This window comes from Quercus suber, unplaced genomic scaffold, assembly GCF_002906115.3.
Source record: "Quercus suber isolate HL8 unplaced genomic scaffold, Cork oak 2.0 scaffold_34, whole genome shotgun sequence".
NCBI classification, from domain to species: Eukaryota; Viridiplantae; Streptophyta; class Magnoliopsida; order Fagales; family Fagaceae; genus Quercus; species Quercus suber.
Window position 1 is genome coordinate 190,856 of NW_027069499.1, and position 17,799 is coordinate 208,654.

Here is a 17,799-nt window from a genome sequence, read left to right on the forward strand (position 1 = left end):
ATGAGTAGGTATCTCTCATGTCACCGCCTGAAGGGCTGAAACAAGAACAAGCCCATACAAAATTAGGAAGTGGTCAGCAATTCTTCTGCTTTATTATGTGTGCTTCTATTAGATAATTAGGAAAAGTGATTGATATGTTGCATTTATGCAGAAAGTTCATTTGTTTTAGGTATGATATGTAAAACTTATATTTCTAAAACTGTCCTTTGCAATAATGATTTTGGCAGACAGACCCTAGGGAAGTGTTGCCTAAGATTGCTAATGTCTATCCCAAATCAATTGACACTCTTCACAAAACTTAGTTTAAATACAATGATTTAATTAGGAAATTGCATGAATCAATAATCTTTTTTTTTTGTTTTGGTCAATGTTGTCACTTTCTCAGCTTGCTACCAGCATTTTGCTATTAAACTTTTTTCCTCTTTAATATTTTAATTTATTTTCAAGGCTTCTGCACAATTTTACCTGTTTTCCATCTGACTTGTATTTCTTTTGTGCTTCCAGATATGTATGCTATAAATAGCCCTTGAGATTCAAGCTTGTGATATGAAAATTATTACCTTGCTTTCAAAATCCAGGGTGACTTCAGCCAACCAACTAAACTTCCTCGGCAACCAGCACTTTTGGTAAGCATTAAACCTCTTTCTTCAAGATTTCTAAAAATGGTTTACTACGCTTATTTATTTATTTTTTGTTTTCAAGATTTATTCTCAAGTTTCCTAACCTTCTTGTTACTGGTGCTGGAGGTTGGCCCTGAGAGCAATGGAAAAAATAACCACTGGTGGTCCTCATTGTCAGCATTGAAATTTGATTAAAAGAAATAATTTCCTTCAGGAAAAAATCAAGTATGAGCCAGGATCTTGAAATTTCTTCAACTTCATTATTTCTTTGTGAAATGTCAAGCAAATGTTTTAAGATAATAATTTTGTTCTTTTGCACTTAATTCTTGAATTCAAATTGTATTTTCTAACCTTGCCATATGCTTGACAAGAGGAGCTTGGGAAATTCAGGAGAAACTTATCATATCATCGAAAGAGTATTGGTGGCGGTAGCATTCCAAATCTCACCAAGTACTCCATCCTAGTTTCCACTAGACTAACCCTTCATTTATGCATTTCCAAGTTTCAAATCCTTTGAATCTTTTTCCTTTTTTCTTTTTGTATATTTTTTCAAAAAGATTAAGAAATAATAGGCATCACTTAACTTTTTGGTAGTACTCCTAAAACATTTCCTTACCATCACTAGTCCTAATATTTTATTTTGTGCAGCACATGAACAAGGCCAATGTCCTGGCTTTCTCTGCTCACCACCAACAAATGCCCTTATTTGGCTGTGGACAGATCTGCCTTATGCTTCTTCTGATTAGTCCTAGGTAAAAATCCTTTAATTTTCAAATAGAAGCATATACAAGTGCAATTCTGATGTTGAATTTTAAAAAAGTGAAGCAGAGTTCTAATGAGAACCATGTGAGCTTGCAAGTCATGGAATGAAAAAATCCATACCGAACAGATCCTGAACAAAATAGGGGCTAGCTCATTTGTTTCAAACCAGTGCTCTGATTTATCATTATTTTAAAATTAGAAAAACATTTCTGAACAAATCCTTTGTTTGTTAAAAGAATTTCTTCTTCAATTTTACAAACCAATCTTGGCAAATTTTGGTGCTTGATAATGCTGAGTTATATTCTATCCGATACTTAAACACAGTATAAAAATTATTGATTTTCATTGCATTTGAATGTAAATATCAATCATCCAAAGTGAATTTATCAATGCATTTCAGAAAATGCACCATTTTTCTTATTTTATTAAAGTGAGGGTAGGGGGGTGATATATTGTATGATTTCTTATTTTCAACTTAGGAATGAATTATTTTACATTTCATATGCTTAGTTTAAATTCAATTAACATCATCAGATGCAGCAAACACTGCCAGCGGGTGGATGGGGGCTTCTAAGAATCAAACACACTACCTGCGGATCGATATGGGCTCATAAAGACTCTTCGAGATTTTGGAAATGGCGGTGGTCATGAAGATTTGAAGTCCTTGCCAGATGACATGTTGCTACTTTTGTTTTTCCTCTTCCTAACTACAATCAGCTCATAGGCTCAGCAAGTCACTCCTCTTGCCAAGGTTGCTTTCAGTCACCAGTAGGAAGCATCCAACTCGCTTTTTCCCATCAAGAATTTTATAGTCTTATGCTGAGACAATGGTGCCTGAACTAGACAGGGAAAGCTGGCTGTTGACCCAAGATTACCCAGCTCTTGTTCCTTGAAAAATCAAGGCAATTCTTGATTTTAGTAACAGTAATTACTAATATGTTTTCTCCAACCAGAAGGTGCTCTGTGATTGTTAGGTTCATTCAATTGATTTATTTGTTTATAGACATTCAAAGATTTATGTCTCATGGTGTAAGCTTTGGACCTCTATCAAACATCTTTGCAAACTCTTCTCTGTGTACAATTATACAATGAAGAGCAATGGAGAGACTGGGGCCTTAGCACCTAGATTTGATAAAATTTGTAAATAAATGGTCATTTTCATGCTTAAGAACATTATGAAGTGACAATTTGTATTTGTAAGCTTTTATATAGCTAAGAACATTAAGTGTGAAGAGATTCAAGCACGCATGTGTGGGCTCTAGCATATGAGTTTAGACCTAATTATGTTATATTTACATTTTTATCTTGTTGTTCGTATTTGATGTGAGACTTTACTAAGGTGTAAAGTGTAAACCCAACACCTATCTTATTCTAAAACATCGGCTCTATTCAAATCTAATGAACGTGTACTATCATAGACATGGGGACAGATGGGGTTTAAAGGAGGCTGAATGCTCCTGGGTTATCCGGGGAAAAAAGAAAGAAAATAAATATGATGAACAAGAAGTATTTCACAAAATATCTATTTAAATTATAAACCAATGAGGATGCCAATAAGTGAACCTAAACTGGAAAAATACATTTTTAATTCTAAAATAAATTAAAGAACTATTCTATATTTTACATTTTTCTTAAGGTGATTTTAAATATAAAAAGGCAATTGCGCAAAAATATCCCGAATGTCATGTATTCGTTAATTAGTAAACCAATTGAATACTACGTGACACTTTCATTAGTAATTTGATGCAAAAATATAGCTAAAAGAGATGAGATTAAATCAACCTAAAAGTATAAAGGGTGTGATTAGACAAAAATAAAAAAAATAAAAAAACCAAGTGTGAGTAGCCAAATACAAAGCCATTCTAAACCACCATTAAAATCTCAAACTTTTTTACGTGCACATGCGCACACAAACAGTTCAAAATGAGTGTACAATGATAACATTTTCCACCATTAGTAAGAAAAAAAGCATAGTCATAGTTGGATTAAATTAGCAACAACATTAGCTAAGCCCAAAATTGCATGATGCTTTACTTACAATTAGCATTTGGTATAGACAGTAGGAACAGATAATTTCCTATCTCAGGATACAAAAATGTTCAACAAATTTGGCACTGTACAGCTGAAACATATTTTGATATGCAACATGCATCTTTTCTTTCTGCCACATGACGTGCTTGCTCTTCAGTAGTTTAGTCTCACAACTTCCAGGCCTATTTTTGAGTTCCAAGTTTTTCACCTAAACACCAATGAAGGACTTGAGACCTAGTCTCTGCAGTTATTAGCTTAATACCTCAGTTTTAGGAAAGGCATTGGCTGGTTGCCATGATTGTGATTGACATAAAACTGAACCTCCAGATCATTTAAAATTAGCAAAAGAAGAGGACTCCTGTGAGAAGCACTATTAACTACACTACTCCATCATATTTTCCTCACTTGAATTGCTTTCAGGTTGCCTATCATTTTCACCATTTTTACTAGCTTCCTTATCTACTTCCCCATTTGAATGACTTGCAGGCAGAACATCCCCATCAATCCTAGTATCCTCTTCCATGCTGCTTTCATGTTGCACAGAAGGTGTATCGGTGTCCATGGCATCGAACAAAGTTGTTGAATTTTGTTGATCATTTTGTCCCAAGTAGGTCATATAATGATCAAATTGATGACTCATGTATCGTTCCTGACATCAAGAAAATTACAAAGTCTCAACTTTAGAATTCAGCCAATTGTGCAATTACAGGTAACCAAAACAATAAAATTTAAGAAAAAGGTCCAGGTTAACAGATTAAGCCATCATCCTGCATGGATGAGGATATAGATTACATTCAAGTGTGATACAAATTTAAGCAATTAAAAGCATACTGCATAACCTAAAGTCAAAACTTCTTTCCAAATCGATGCACCAATCATGCACTAATGAGGACAGAAATTTAAAACCCGAAAAAGAAAGCCATACATACCTGATACCTCCAGTTAAAAATGCTAATCATCTCCTCAACACCACTGACAAGATGGATAGGTCCAGTGTCTTCAACATGTCGTTCTGTATATGATGTGATCTCATTTAGATTGAGGGCAAGGCGATCAGGTCTCTGAAGCAGAAGTTGAAATGTAGGCTGCAGTTCATAGCATTGTTCAAACAGAGATCGGCGACAAAACACATACAAACCAAGTCGGGCATGAGACATGGCAACAACCAATCTTCTAACATCACGAAGGTGACCAACAAAGCGAGTTCGCACAAGAGACAGCAATTTAAAATCATTTTGCTGACCTTGAAACTTATCAACAGTTGTAACCTATACACAAACATTAGTGAAAACAGTGACATATTAATATGATAACATAGCGCGGTCCTACTAATATTTTAGAAGAATAACATCTAAACAGGCAACAATGACAATAAAATAAAACCTCACAAAGGATGGCTAGGGTAGTTAATCATGTTTAAGATGCACACAGGATATTAAAAAAGTGAAACCATCAATTAGAAGAGTCCAACCAGGCCTCTGCTCTTGGTAGAGCACATGTTCATCCCGAAAAATGTAAAATTTACACATCCTGACCCACAATTTAACTGTTGATATGCCTGCTAATTATAATGTAAAAGGGGGTACGCTTAGTAATTTACCTTGCTGGGTGGACCAATGAAGTCATATGGAACACATCTTCTATTGATAACATCACGGATCAAAAGTTTCTGGCCATTGTAAGTTGTCAAGATGGATATCTTATTTGATGGGTACCCAAGTAAACGCAGGTACATATAGACACTGACAACATATTCAGCTTCTCCCTCATTTTGATAAAACCAAGGGGAAGGGGCGCTTTCACCTCGACCTTGGTAATCGGGCACATCCACTAACTGATACTCATAGGAGAATCCAGCATTTGCTCTATGGAAGACAGCATCCTCCTTTACGTAAGGAAGGTCACCCAAATCTCTGTACCTCTAGTTGTACAGTTTGGCTATACTTGACCTGGCTCTACCCTGGGCATTGAGCTCAATATAAGAAATGCCGAGACGAACAAACCTTGTAAATAGACTCTGATCCATGTGGCTATACTTCTGGAAAGCCATGTTCTTCACAACAGGAGGCAACTGGTTATGATCACCAATCAGGATGCAGCGCTTAAGCCATGCATAACCATCTTCTTGCCTCTGGAGCAACATTGGGATGAAGGTCTCAATCTCCAATATTTGAGCACTTTCTTCCATCAACAAGTTGTCATACTTGAAACCTAGCCGAAGAAAATCCTTCCTCTTGAGTGCCGCATGAGTGCAAGTCATTGCAACAATCTTTGCCTGCTTGGTCATGAGATAATTTGCTCAATCAGCCGTTGACTTGAGCAATTCAAATGCCCTACACTCTTCAAGCTCTTGAAACATGGTCTTAAGATGACGAAAGCACCCCTTAGCTGCTCTCATGTCTTTCTCAAAAGACTCACCCATAAAAATTGGATGTGGAGTGTCAGAGAAAAATTCCTTGAAGGGAAAGTGGTCTTTAACAAATGTTGGTTTATCTTCATTCTCAGCACAAGCCGCCAAGAATTGTTCCCAGTGCGAGTATACATGAAGTAACCAGAAATATCCAGCAGTTTCACATGTATAACCTACATCCTCAGGCAGTTGAAGAGATCTAGCCAACCTCTCCACTTCACCAAGCAGTTCTAAACGTTGGACAAGCATTGCATTCACACGGCCTTGCCTACTAAAATCGAGATCAGTTGCTAGTTCTTGTTCTCCTTGACCAAGACGGAGTAGATAATGTGCGGGTACATCCCTCTAAAACAATAAACATGAAGATGCATTAAAAACTATCCTACAAGTAGCCAAAGAACCGTACACACTACAAGCTCAAGCATAATCACTATACAAATGAAGAGGAAGGACAAAGTTATCATCCTGAAGTGGTACCTGCATTATCTTCTCAAAAAGGTCATTCAAAGCCTGATTTGAATGTGTGATTATCAATGTCCGCTGAGAAGGACAATTTTGATAAAGCACATTCAGGATTTGCACAGCTGTATCAGTTTTTCCCTACCAGGTGGACCCACAACCATAGTTAGTCCAGGCTGAATACCAGAGATGATTGCTCCAATCTGTGCAACAAAAAACACAACAAATACTTAGTGACACTTTCAAAAAGATGTAAACATGGATATTGTAAGTAATGATGTTCACACAAACACCAGCACCAATGTTGAAATGAATCTAGAAGCAAAATATGAGAACACTAGAACTAAACTACAGTTGCATTTTTTTTTTAGAGTCGAATAATTTTTCCAAAGTAGCACAAAAATAAGTTTATTCACAGAATTCCTCACAAGACTGCAACAAAGATTTGAGGATCCCAGATAATGACTTACCAAATATATAACCCACAATTTACACTTTACACAAAAAGGTATCAGGATAATGTTTTTCATCCATTCGTGAAACTAAAACAAAAATAAAGAGAGATATCTTCCAAGCCAAGAGTCTGTGCATTTTATTATCAACATGGAGTTGAACAAGTTAGCTCCAACATAGAGCAGGAAGCCTAATTATGCACATGAGGTATGCTAGTCTATGTACCTTCCCCATTGGCTATACTACGAAAGGGTATTCAATATGGTTACATGCATAATATCATCCAGTGAAATTAGCATATGTACCATTCACAATATTAAAGACCATTCACAATACCAGCCATCAATGATTGTAATTCTCAATATGAAAATCCAATGAGAATCCTTGATATTCCAAAATCTTGCATATGTGTCATTCACTTTCACAAGGTAAAATAAACACAAAAGACAACCAAAATGTCAATAATCAGTAAAAAAAATATCAGATGCCGTGTCTAAATCATAAATTGCCTGAACATAAAGATGAATTTCAAGGCTAAAACTCTGGTAGCAAAAACTTCAGTCATACAACCATGATAAACAGATGACCAATTCAGTCAATAAAAAGAGAGCAAATTTAGCCCAGGAGAAGATTAAAGTCCATTTACTTTCTTACTTCTCATTTCTCTTTCCTGTTAGGAGGGATAACTCACACAACCTGGGGACGAATACTTAAGCTAGTTTCCTCTCATAAGCCCTAGTATCTGTTAGTGTGGTTCAGCACTGTTTCTTTCCAGTCAAAATGTTCAGGGGGTGAATTTCCCTCTCTTCCCCATCTGATCATCCCTATTTAGATACTACTATTAATCTAATTAGAACAGGACAGTAAAGAGCTAACTATGACTTTATTGTTTAACATAATAATCAAGTTTAAATAATCAAGTTTAAACTGAGATACAAATTGCATATAATTATATAAAGGCCCACTGAATGATCAATTTAGTTAACAAATTGGCCAATTCAAACTTAAATTCATGCAGCCAATGGGATAAGTACCAATTATATAAGAGGATTACAATAAATAGGCGAAGGACTTTGGATCATCAGAAAGGATTTAACACAAATAAGCATGAAAAATAACACAGTGCAATTGAAAAAAATAGTTGCATAGCACCTGTGTAGGTGTAAATCTAACTGAGTTCTGTTTTGGCTGATCTTGGGGATTAGGACCTGGGTCCGGAGGAGTGTATGCCTCAACAATGAGAGTATCCTCCATATTGACACCATCTGCTGAATCAACACCAGATATTTTATTCCCAGTAAGTGCATGACTACCGCCTTTCTGCGTCTTGGGAAGCCTAATTCGAAAAGGAGGCATCGGCTGCAAGTTTTCGCTGCCATCTGGATTTATAAAACAAACCTAAAAGAAGAGAAGGAAAGGTAGTTTTTAAGTGACATATTTTTACTCAACGCATGATTATACATAAAACATCAAAAGAAAAGGCAAACAATAGCAAACCTAATAATCCGGAAAACTGTCTTTCAAATGGTCAGCATCAAGAAAAGTATCTTTGAAATCTACCATTTCCAAAAGATCAGGCATGTTAGTCCATTGTGCTGCAGAAGGATTCCCATAGCCCAAAAATACATTGTGTAGCCAATCAGGAACAATACAATATTCATTCATAAGATCTCTTATAGACTCTAAAATTGCTTTGAAATTGTTTTCTTTTGGCTTCCTCCTCATCAATATATTGAATGTCCCGTAAACATCGTCTGCACCTTTCTCTGCAATATTGCTGACATCCATGTGGTATTGCGCTGTATCTAAAGCAACAGTTACAGTTCTCAGTTCCCCTTTTGGAGGCTTCCACTCATCTCTTTTAATTCTTCCTGTGAAATCATTCATGAGAGTTCCCTCCTCATCACGAACCTCAATAATCTCACATCCCCTCACTAGCCAATCAGGAACAATACAATATTCATTCATAAGATCTCTTATAGACTCTAAAATTGCTTTGAAATTGTTTTCTTTTGGCTTCCTCCTCATCAATATATTGAATGTCCCGTAAACATCGTCTGCACCTTTCTCTGCAATATTGCTGACATCCATGTGGTATTGCGCTGTATCTAAAGCAACAGTTACAGTTCTCAGTTCCCCTTTTGGAGGCTTCCACTCATCTCTTTTAATTCTTCCTGTGAAATCATTCATGAGAGTTCCCTCCTCATCACGAACCTCAATAATCTCACATCCCCTCACGTATTGAAGTCCAAGCCTTTGTGGCACACTTGCCTTGGCAGCTTCTTCAGCACTTAGAGGCTCAAATGAAGGGCAAATCAAAAGTAAAAACAGAACATCGTGCTCTTTAAGGGCATTCCACTCTGATCTTATTTGTGCTTTATAACTGGAAATGCTAAAAGTCACGTCTGCAGTAACAGATGACGGCTTGACTTCTCCAATGTTTGGCTGTTTTACCTCGGTGATCTTAAATTCTTTAATTGGCACAGCCATTCTTGACCAACCGCAAAAAGCAGTTTCTCCTTCATTATTGATGTAGGCAAGGAGATGTGGTACAGCTTCCTAAATATCCTCACGTATCTCATATGTTGATTCAAGACGGAAGAGATTAAAATTTCGCAAAAGATAATCATGAAGCGTTAAGAATTGTAAATTAAGTTTTGGAAGAGCTAGGCAACCCTCGCCAGAATAATTTATGCTTGGTACAAGGCTTTCATCCCACATAATTTGCTCATTTGGGTAGAGTGGGAGAGCATTTATGGCTTCTTTTTGAGATTGTTGTTTCTCAAAAAAGGAGACCATGACTTCAATAAGAAAATCAACCCTTTCTGACCTGGGATCTTCCTCTGAGATCAGTTTGAGCTGCAAAAAGGGATCATGTCAGCTAGTGTCCAAAAATCATACAGTTTTTAAAACAATATCTTTATACGTAAACACAGTCACACATAGGGAGAAAGCGTGAGAGGGGAGAGTACATTAAGAAAGAATATTACAGCCAAATGGTTTCATGGCATGATTTTAAACTAGTGCAACACAAGATGAATGGCAGCATCAGTATACCAGATTTGCCCCAGACAGAATTACAGAAGAATAACTTTCTCTTGAGTCTGCAAGGGACAATATAGGGACTTTCATGTACAAAAAAAATTATTAAAATATAATTTATTTCTAAAACCCAATAGCAGTTAAAGCCAAAAATTTCTAATATAGTTTACAATACTACATGCAGAATCATTAATGTTAAGGTCTTCACAGGGTAAATCCCAGAACTTGTTGTTCTAAACAAGTACTTATAATCAACTTACCACTCAGCAGAGACATTAAAGATTATATTATTAATTTGCATCCCCCTTCCCAAACCCACCCCAAAAAAAAAAAAAAAAAAAAGAGAAAGGAAACTTTATTAAATTTCTCATACACTCCTAAAATAAAAAATACGTCTAGTTCTTCTCAGTACTGTGCTGACTGATGGTAGAATTTTACAACTTGTGATTTTAGAGGTAAAAGAGTGATAATTCTTGGGAGCCAAAGCAACAAAAATGACGTTTGCATAAACAGTTGTGCACGAATAGAGGAAGCACTAAACAAACTCCACATGAAGATCAACAAGAACTCATTCTGGTCCTAGGCATGAGATCAAAAGTGGCTATCAACATAAGGCAACGTGTAATCAATCATTCATTTACAAACCTTGTGGCAAACCAAATCCCTCAAATCCATAGGAGAAAGCTCGGACAACTTCTTAGAGAGATCAGCCCGCTTGTTAATTGCACCAATGTTAGCCAATGCAAGTTCTCGCAACTACAAGCACCAATGGAAAGAAAGTTGAGACATTTATCAAATTGAATTAAACAATAATCACAGCAATAATGGTGATAACAATAATACTGCAGCACCTCATCATCTGTCAGTTGAGTCCCAACATGATCATTAACCTCAAATTTCTCATAAAACTGCAGCAAGTTGACCAGTTGTGCAAAGAGTTTCCCCTTCTCATGTTTATAGAGTGCACTCATATGGCACTTGGCAACAACAGCCACATCAGCAACAAGAGGTCTCAAGTACCTATATGCCCCAGAAAAGTGAAAATGTTTTGGAAAAAAAAAAAAAAATTATTCCCATAAAAAAGATGATAAATAGAACTCAATAAGAAAAAATAATGATAAAACATAGCATGAGTAAATAAGTTGACCAAAGGATTCCACCTTTCACAGATCATAAAAGCATATAATTTCACTTGGAAAAATCTTTTCCAAGGAAGATCTAGTATGTGATAAAATAATCACCACAATCTAAAGAAACCAATGTCAAATAATGTGGGGAACAGGAACTAGTTGTATGGTATCATTTTGAACTTTTAAGATTATTCTCCACATATAGGCAAGATTGAAGAACAAAACACTAAGATCTCAACTTTAAAAACATAAAAACCAAGGAAACTATTATAGATCAGAACAGAAAAAAGTCCCATTTCATGTTTCTACTTGCTAAACTTAATTAAGGGTCCGTTCGGATACTGCTTATTTTGCTAAAAACTGAAAACACTGTAGCAAAATAATTTTTAAATGTGTAAATAGTGCTGTGAGACCCATTTTTAATGAAAAAGTTGTTAAAAAAAGAGGTTTGTGGGTCTCGTGAACAGTGCACGGGACCCATTGGTGTGACATAAAGCCACGGAAACACGCTTCCAAAAAAGAAAAAAGGAAACGCAAACGCAAATGCTGGGAGTTTCATCAGTATCCAAACGGATACTAAGTGTAAATTCAAACTAAAATTACCATTAAAAAAACACAGAAAGCACTCACATAAGCCCATCCACATCTGCTCAGATATAAGTTTACGAAACTTTTTTTTTTTAACGAAAGTAAGAATAATTTTATTGAAACGAGATTATTTCACGAAAAAAGTCACAAAGTACCCTTATGTATTACAAACGGAAAAAATATCTACATATGAATGGACTCTATGAAACATTGAACAGAATTACTATTTGCAAGACCCAATGCAAAAGACCACTCATAAAGAGAACTAATGAAGGATGCTAGCAATTGAGTTGACGTGCACTCCACATCTTCAAAAGGGAGTGTGGAAAATGATAAGAAAAAAAAAAGTGCACTTTACCTCCTTGTTGGCAGTTGGCTCAAGAGATCAATAAGAAATTTCATAAACCTCTCACAGTACAAAACACAAGCATTGTCAACTTGCTTCAAACCATAAGCATCAATTATTTTATGATCTTCATTAACATGTTGTTCCTGGGAAAAAACCGTTGAATCCAATACCTGGTACAAATTGATAAACTTAAACATAAATGCCTTGTGCACCATAGTTATAGATCAAACAATATTTTCATAGTTTATTGTACGATAAAACCTCCAGAAATTCTTCGATAAGATTTCTCAAGAATTTCACTTCAAGCTTAGTTGACGGGTCAAAAAGCTCTCCTCGCTTTGTTGCCTCCTTAGCTTCTCTCTTTATCATTCTTTTCCATTTCTTGATCAATTCCTGATTAAGACAAAGCTACATCTACAGAGAAGAGAAGCAGATATTTAATAAATTCCAACCACTATGGAAACAGATTAAGAAAAAGCATGTGACATACCTGAAAACGACCATATGACAAACTGTGCCAGGATTGCAAACTTGCTAATCTCAACACAGTCTCACTGACAACCTCATCTCCCAAGCTCTGTTAAACAACATATAAATCAACAGACAAACAACTAAACAAGAACTCATTTATGTGCAAGAATGAATTGTACAATATAAGTTTATAGACACAGGCATATGTATACATGACCAAATGTATGACTGCGTTGAGCATGTAACAACGTCTGGACAAACTTGAGTTTAGATAACTTTCAATTATTTCTTATCATAAGGGCAATAAATATTATGCAGCTCTACTTACGAAGAATCAAATACAGGTATATTTTAAGTGAGAGTCTGAAGTTCATTTCTTTCCACTGAGAATTTAGAAGTGCAAAAAACTAACCATCAGCAACTTAATCATTCTAACTTCATAAGACCATGAAATGTAAATTAAAGAAAAATGGAAGAATTGATATAATGAGATATAAATAATATAGTACTACATATCACATAAATAAGAGTACGACAGTGCTAATTAAGCAAATTAAAAGGTTTAGGAGATAATGCATATATGGACCACATAATAGGTTAGAGACATCCAACAAGTGATTGTTTCTAACATCTAAATATATTTGATCAAAGCATAAAGTAAAATGTTAGCATACCTGAAAGGCATTGATCATGAAAACCAAGTAATTCGTCTTCTCGGCAATGCTTAATTCTATTCCCTACAGTTACATTTGACATATAAGAGATTCAAATACATCAACAGTACATCAAGTTCATCAGATAATCAGATCATATGTTTAAAAGTAAACCTACCTTCATAGAAGTTCTTTTAAAAAGCAAAATTCATAACTGCCTTTTCTTTTGACAAGTAATAAATTATATCCGGAAAAAATCAACAAGTACATGGACTATAGTAGCTGAGAACGTAATAAAAGCACCTTTGGAGATGTCATACATCAAATAAGACATTTACAAGTTTGTAAATTCTCAAAGAGTTAGACCATTTAATCAGAGGTTTCATTAGAAATCATGCTAGTTTATGACCATTACGCATTCAAAGAAAGTGAGCATATATTATGGGAGTGCACATACTAAATAATCCTTTTAAACGCAATACAGATAATGCAAAAACCAGTCTCATCATGATAGACACAAAAACCCAACAAACATGCTGCAAAAATTCATAAGCAAACAAAACAACTACAAAAGTCCTTATAATGAAAGGACCAAAATACAACCATAGAAAGAAAAAGTAGACAAACCTCCTTCAGCCGAAGAACCCTCTCAAGGAATCCCTTGAAAATGTCTTTTCGATCATAAAAGCATACCCAAGCTGCCACATTCTCCCGAAACTGCAAGTTTTCCACATAAAAAAACTGTGACTTCAGAAGCTCATCATAACTATCCATCCCATTCAAAATCAATCCCCCATAACCACATTTACAAAACAGAACACCAAAAACCTCATACTTCTACAGCTAAAGTGTCACAAAACTATTACACCAGATTAGACCGAGTCTTTTATCTGCTTCTTTTAATAGAATAAAAAAGTGCATATTACAGCATTATACACACATGCATATAGCTTCTTTTTTATTGGTAAATTACACATGCAAACAACATAGCTGTTATATGGTCCACAAAGCATCTGTCATTTGCAGGAAGATTACAATTGCTTCAATCTGTCTTGCATGGAATTCAGGTATATTGGACTGGTATTTTTATTCTCCCTGCTAAAATTGTGAGAATCATTGCTCTAGGGCTTCTTGTGTAAGGGCACCAATAAGTGATGACTCATCTTTAGTGGCAAACAAGGCTTGGGATTTGGTGTGTGCCCCAAAAAGAGAGGAAGATTAGCTTTAAAGAAAGTAGTTTAATGGAATAAGGAAGAAATTCTAAGCACATTTGGAATATTTTTGTTAAAGCAGGTTCCATATGAATTCAATGGGTTTTGAGTATCTGTTAAGGAATAGAAGATTTTGGGTTGTCATATTCCTTGTGATGCATCATGGGGTTGGAGAAAAAATGGAAATTACTTCTTAGAGAGCTAGCTAGGCATTTACAAGAACATAGAATTGAGCAGGGAGGAGATGTTTTTGTGTTGCTAGATAACTCACGCTCAGATGGTCTTTTGTTTCCTAAATATGGTTTCAGAGTTGTTTATGATACTGGCAGCAACATCAATTTTCAAATCTCCAGTGTTTTATCTGATCAATAATTGGTGATGGGTGCTAGCTAAAGCTGATGTTCTGGTTGAAATTGAAGTTAAAGTGTTCAAGGTGAGCTTGGGAAGAGGGATTCTGTTGCATGGCCTTTCTTCAAATCCAGTGTCGTCAATTGTGCAAATACGTGGGAAGCTATCAGGTCTAAACTTTCAGTTGTGGATTGGTGGAGTATGGTCTAGGACTCTTTTAGTATTCCAAGACAAATTTATAAGCTAGCTGGCCTTAGAAATAGGCTTAGCAATTGTGATAGATTCTTGAGTTTGTGCTATCAAGGCAATTCTCTTGTGTGTTTTCTGTGAGGGTTACATTTAGAGCAGGGATCACTTATTTATTGAGTGTAATTTTATCATAAGAATATGGCATCATATTGAAGGCAATCCGGGTACAAGATTTTTCCAAGGAAAAAGGGTCTCAAATCAGTAACCCGCAAAGTAGCCTGGGCTCTGGCATTGTATAACGGTGTTACCAAATCTAAAGAAAGCCTTTACCAAGCTATTAAATGGGATGCAAAAATCAGAACTTTTTAAACCTCATTGCATAACAAAACTTCGTCCTGTAAATCTCCTTCACCAGCTCCAGATCCAACCGCTTCTCACCGCCGGAGCCTTTACCTCCTCCTCCTCCTCCGGCAGCTTTCGACCAGTTATCCTCCGCGATCTTCGTGAGCCGGTCACGCTGGATCTCCGACAGCGTTATCGTGCTCGGCAGTGCAAACTCCACCGGCTTCTCCGCCGCCAGCTGCGTCGCCGACGAAGTCGGTTAGGCTTAATAACAACTATGTTCTCCTAAACCAAGCTTCATGAATGTTATTATCAATTTCTTCCCCTTAGAAATTCTCTTATAATAGATATGGTCATATGGGGTTTAGAGGATGGGATTATGTACAGAATCAGGGCAAAACTTGAGTGCTTTGTACTACCACATAAACACTGAAGAATAGGCCACTGTGCTAATTTTGTGGGTCGGGCCTTTATTACTAAAATCTGGGTTTTTAAACTTTTTCTCAGATATTTGTTTTTTAAAAAGATATATTTTATATGGGCTGAGTCAGGTCTCTCTAGTATGGGCCCCATATCTTTAGAATGGCTGATGGGTTAATTTGCAGCCCACAAGGACCTCCTCTTTGCCATATGATTGAGAGAGAGGACAGGTTAGACATTTGGGTTGGTTACACAACCTTGACCCAATACGCTTTTTAAAGCTAGAAATTACTAGTGTGCTTTTCAAAGCCAGAGATGCTCTGTAGTTTTTAGTTTTGTTCAATTGATTTGTATTTGTTGGTATAAAATTTGGAGTTGTAATCATAAATGATTTTTAAAATCTTGGAGCTTTCAAGTGCAAATTTTGACTTTCACAATAATTCAGGCCCGTTGCTTAATGCCTGGAACAATGGTGCATAAGGAGAATGGATAAAATTGCTCCAAGATGACTCGCATTACACACAAAGGCAATGGCATAATATTGAGAGCTTTGGCCAGTTAAGCTAAACATCCACAACACCATCTGCTTGCCACAACAATTGAACGTTACAGTCAGGTATTTATTTGAAATTCCACTAGAGTATGTTCTCAGCTTTGATTGTTGTAAGCTTGAATTTAAGAAGTTGAAGGACATTTATTTAATCCATGGGTACTTTCTTATTATTCATAGATGCTGTCTGATTTGCAGAGTGAATATGTGTACTTTGTGGGTCGGGCCTTTATTACTAAAATCTGGGTTTTTAAACTTTTTCTCAGATATTTGTTTTTTAAAAAGATATATTTTATATGGGCTGAGTCAGGTCTCTCTAGTATGGGCCCCATATCTTTAGAATGGCTGATGGGTTAATTTGCAGCCCACAAGGACCTCCTCTTTGCCATATGATTGAGAGAGAGGACAGGTTAGACATTTGGGTTGGTTACACAACCTTGACCCAATACGCTTTTTAAAGCTAGAAATTACTAGTGTGCTTTTCAAAGCCAGAGATGCTCTGTAGTTTTTAGTTTTGTTCAATTGATTTGTATTTGTTGGTATAAAATTTGGAGTTGTAATCATAAATGATTTTTAAAATCTTGGAGCTTTCAAGTGCAAATTTTGACTTTCACAATAATTCAGGCCCGTTGCTTAATGCCTGGAACAATGGTGCATAAGGAGAATGGATAAAATTGCTCCAAGATGACTCGCATTACACACAAAGGCAATGGCATAATATTGAGAGCTTTGGCCAGTTAAGCTAAACATCCACAACACCATCTGCTTGCCACAACAATTGAACGTTACAGTCAGGTATTTATTTGAAATTCCACTAGAGTATGTTCTCAGCTTTGATTGTTGTAAGCTTGAATTTAAGAAGTTGAAGGACATTTATTTAATCCATGGGTACTTTCTTATTATTCATAGATGCTGTCTGATTTGCAGAGTGAATATGTGTACGGAGTACATTGCTGGTACATAGACCAAAGTTTCTTTCATATACATAAATTTCAATTTACAGGCAGGTAAATGTCAAAATGGCAAAAAATGATGAGCACCAGTTCAAACTTTTGTTAGTATTCATTAAACGTTTTCCTACCACCATTGATCCTTTGATATTTTTATTTTACCAAACACATGATCAAGGCCAATGTTTGTGCTTTCTTAGCTCAACCCCAGCAAATGCGCCTTTCATCTGCAGAAGGCCAATGCCATCCTCTATGTTCAAGCAATCAAGTTATTAACATTGCACGAAATTATTATTAACAAATATGCCTGTAAATTTCTTCTGGTTAGTCCAAATTGTCATCCTCTAATTTTCTTATAGAAGCAAGCAAGTGCACATTTTGTTGTCAATTTTTGAAAGCCAAAGATGCAATTCTAATGAAACTATGTGGGCTTGAAGTCGTGGAACATAAAATTCATATTGAAAGGGTCATGCAACTAAAAGGAGTTTAGTTCATCTGCTTCAAACTATTGCTCTGGTTTGTAATTATTTTAAATATAGGGAAACATTTTTGAACTCATTCTTGCTGGAGCTTCTCTTGCCTCATTATACTTTCATTGCTTTTCTACTGTGCACTTTTGAAGTTCAAGACAAATACTTTTGAGAGAATGATTAACCCAAGGTAATGCAATTTTTCCAGCATATGTATTTGATGATTAATACATTTGTTTTATAAAAATTGGGATTTGACTTGGTCAGTTTGGCGTGTTGTTTAATCTCAGGTAAACTATGTGGTAGTTGATAGCTAGTGCTGCTTCTTTACCTTTTAACAGCAGCTGAAAC

The 17,799-nt window shown here is 35.9% G+C and overlaps 1 long non-coding RNA gene and 1 pseudogene across 1 annotated transcript; one reads left to right on the top strand and one right to left on the bottom strand.

The window, feature by feature from the left end:
* The first annotated feature begins 968 nt into the window (after positions 1-968).
* Positions 969-2,623, top strand: LOC136066391 (uncharacterized). Its single transcript, XR_010627895.1, has 3 exons — positions 969-1,070; positions 1,269-1,372; positions 1,917-2,623. It is a non-coding gene; the product is annotated as an uncharacterized LOC136066391 (long non-coding RNA).
* Positions 2,624-3,306: 683 nt separating this feature from the next.
* Positions 3,307-15,311, bottom strand: LOC112031786 (uncharacterized; annotated as a pseudogene).
* Positions 15,312-17,799: the final 2,488 nt, after the last annotated feature.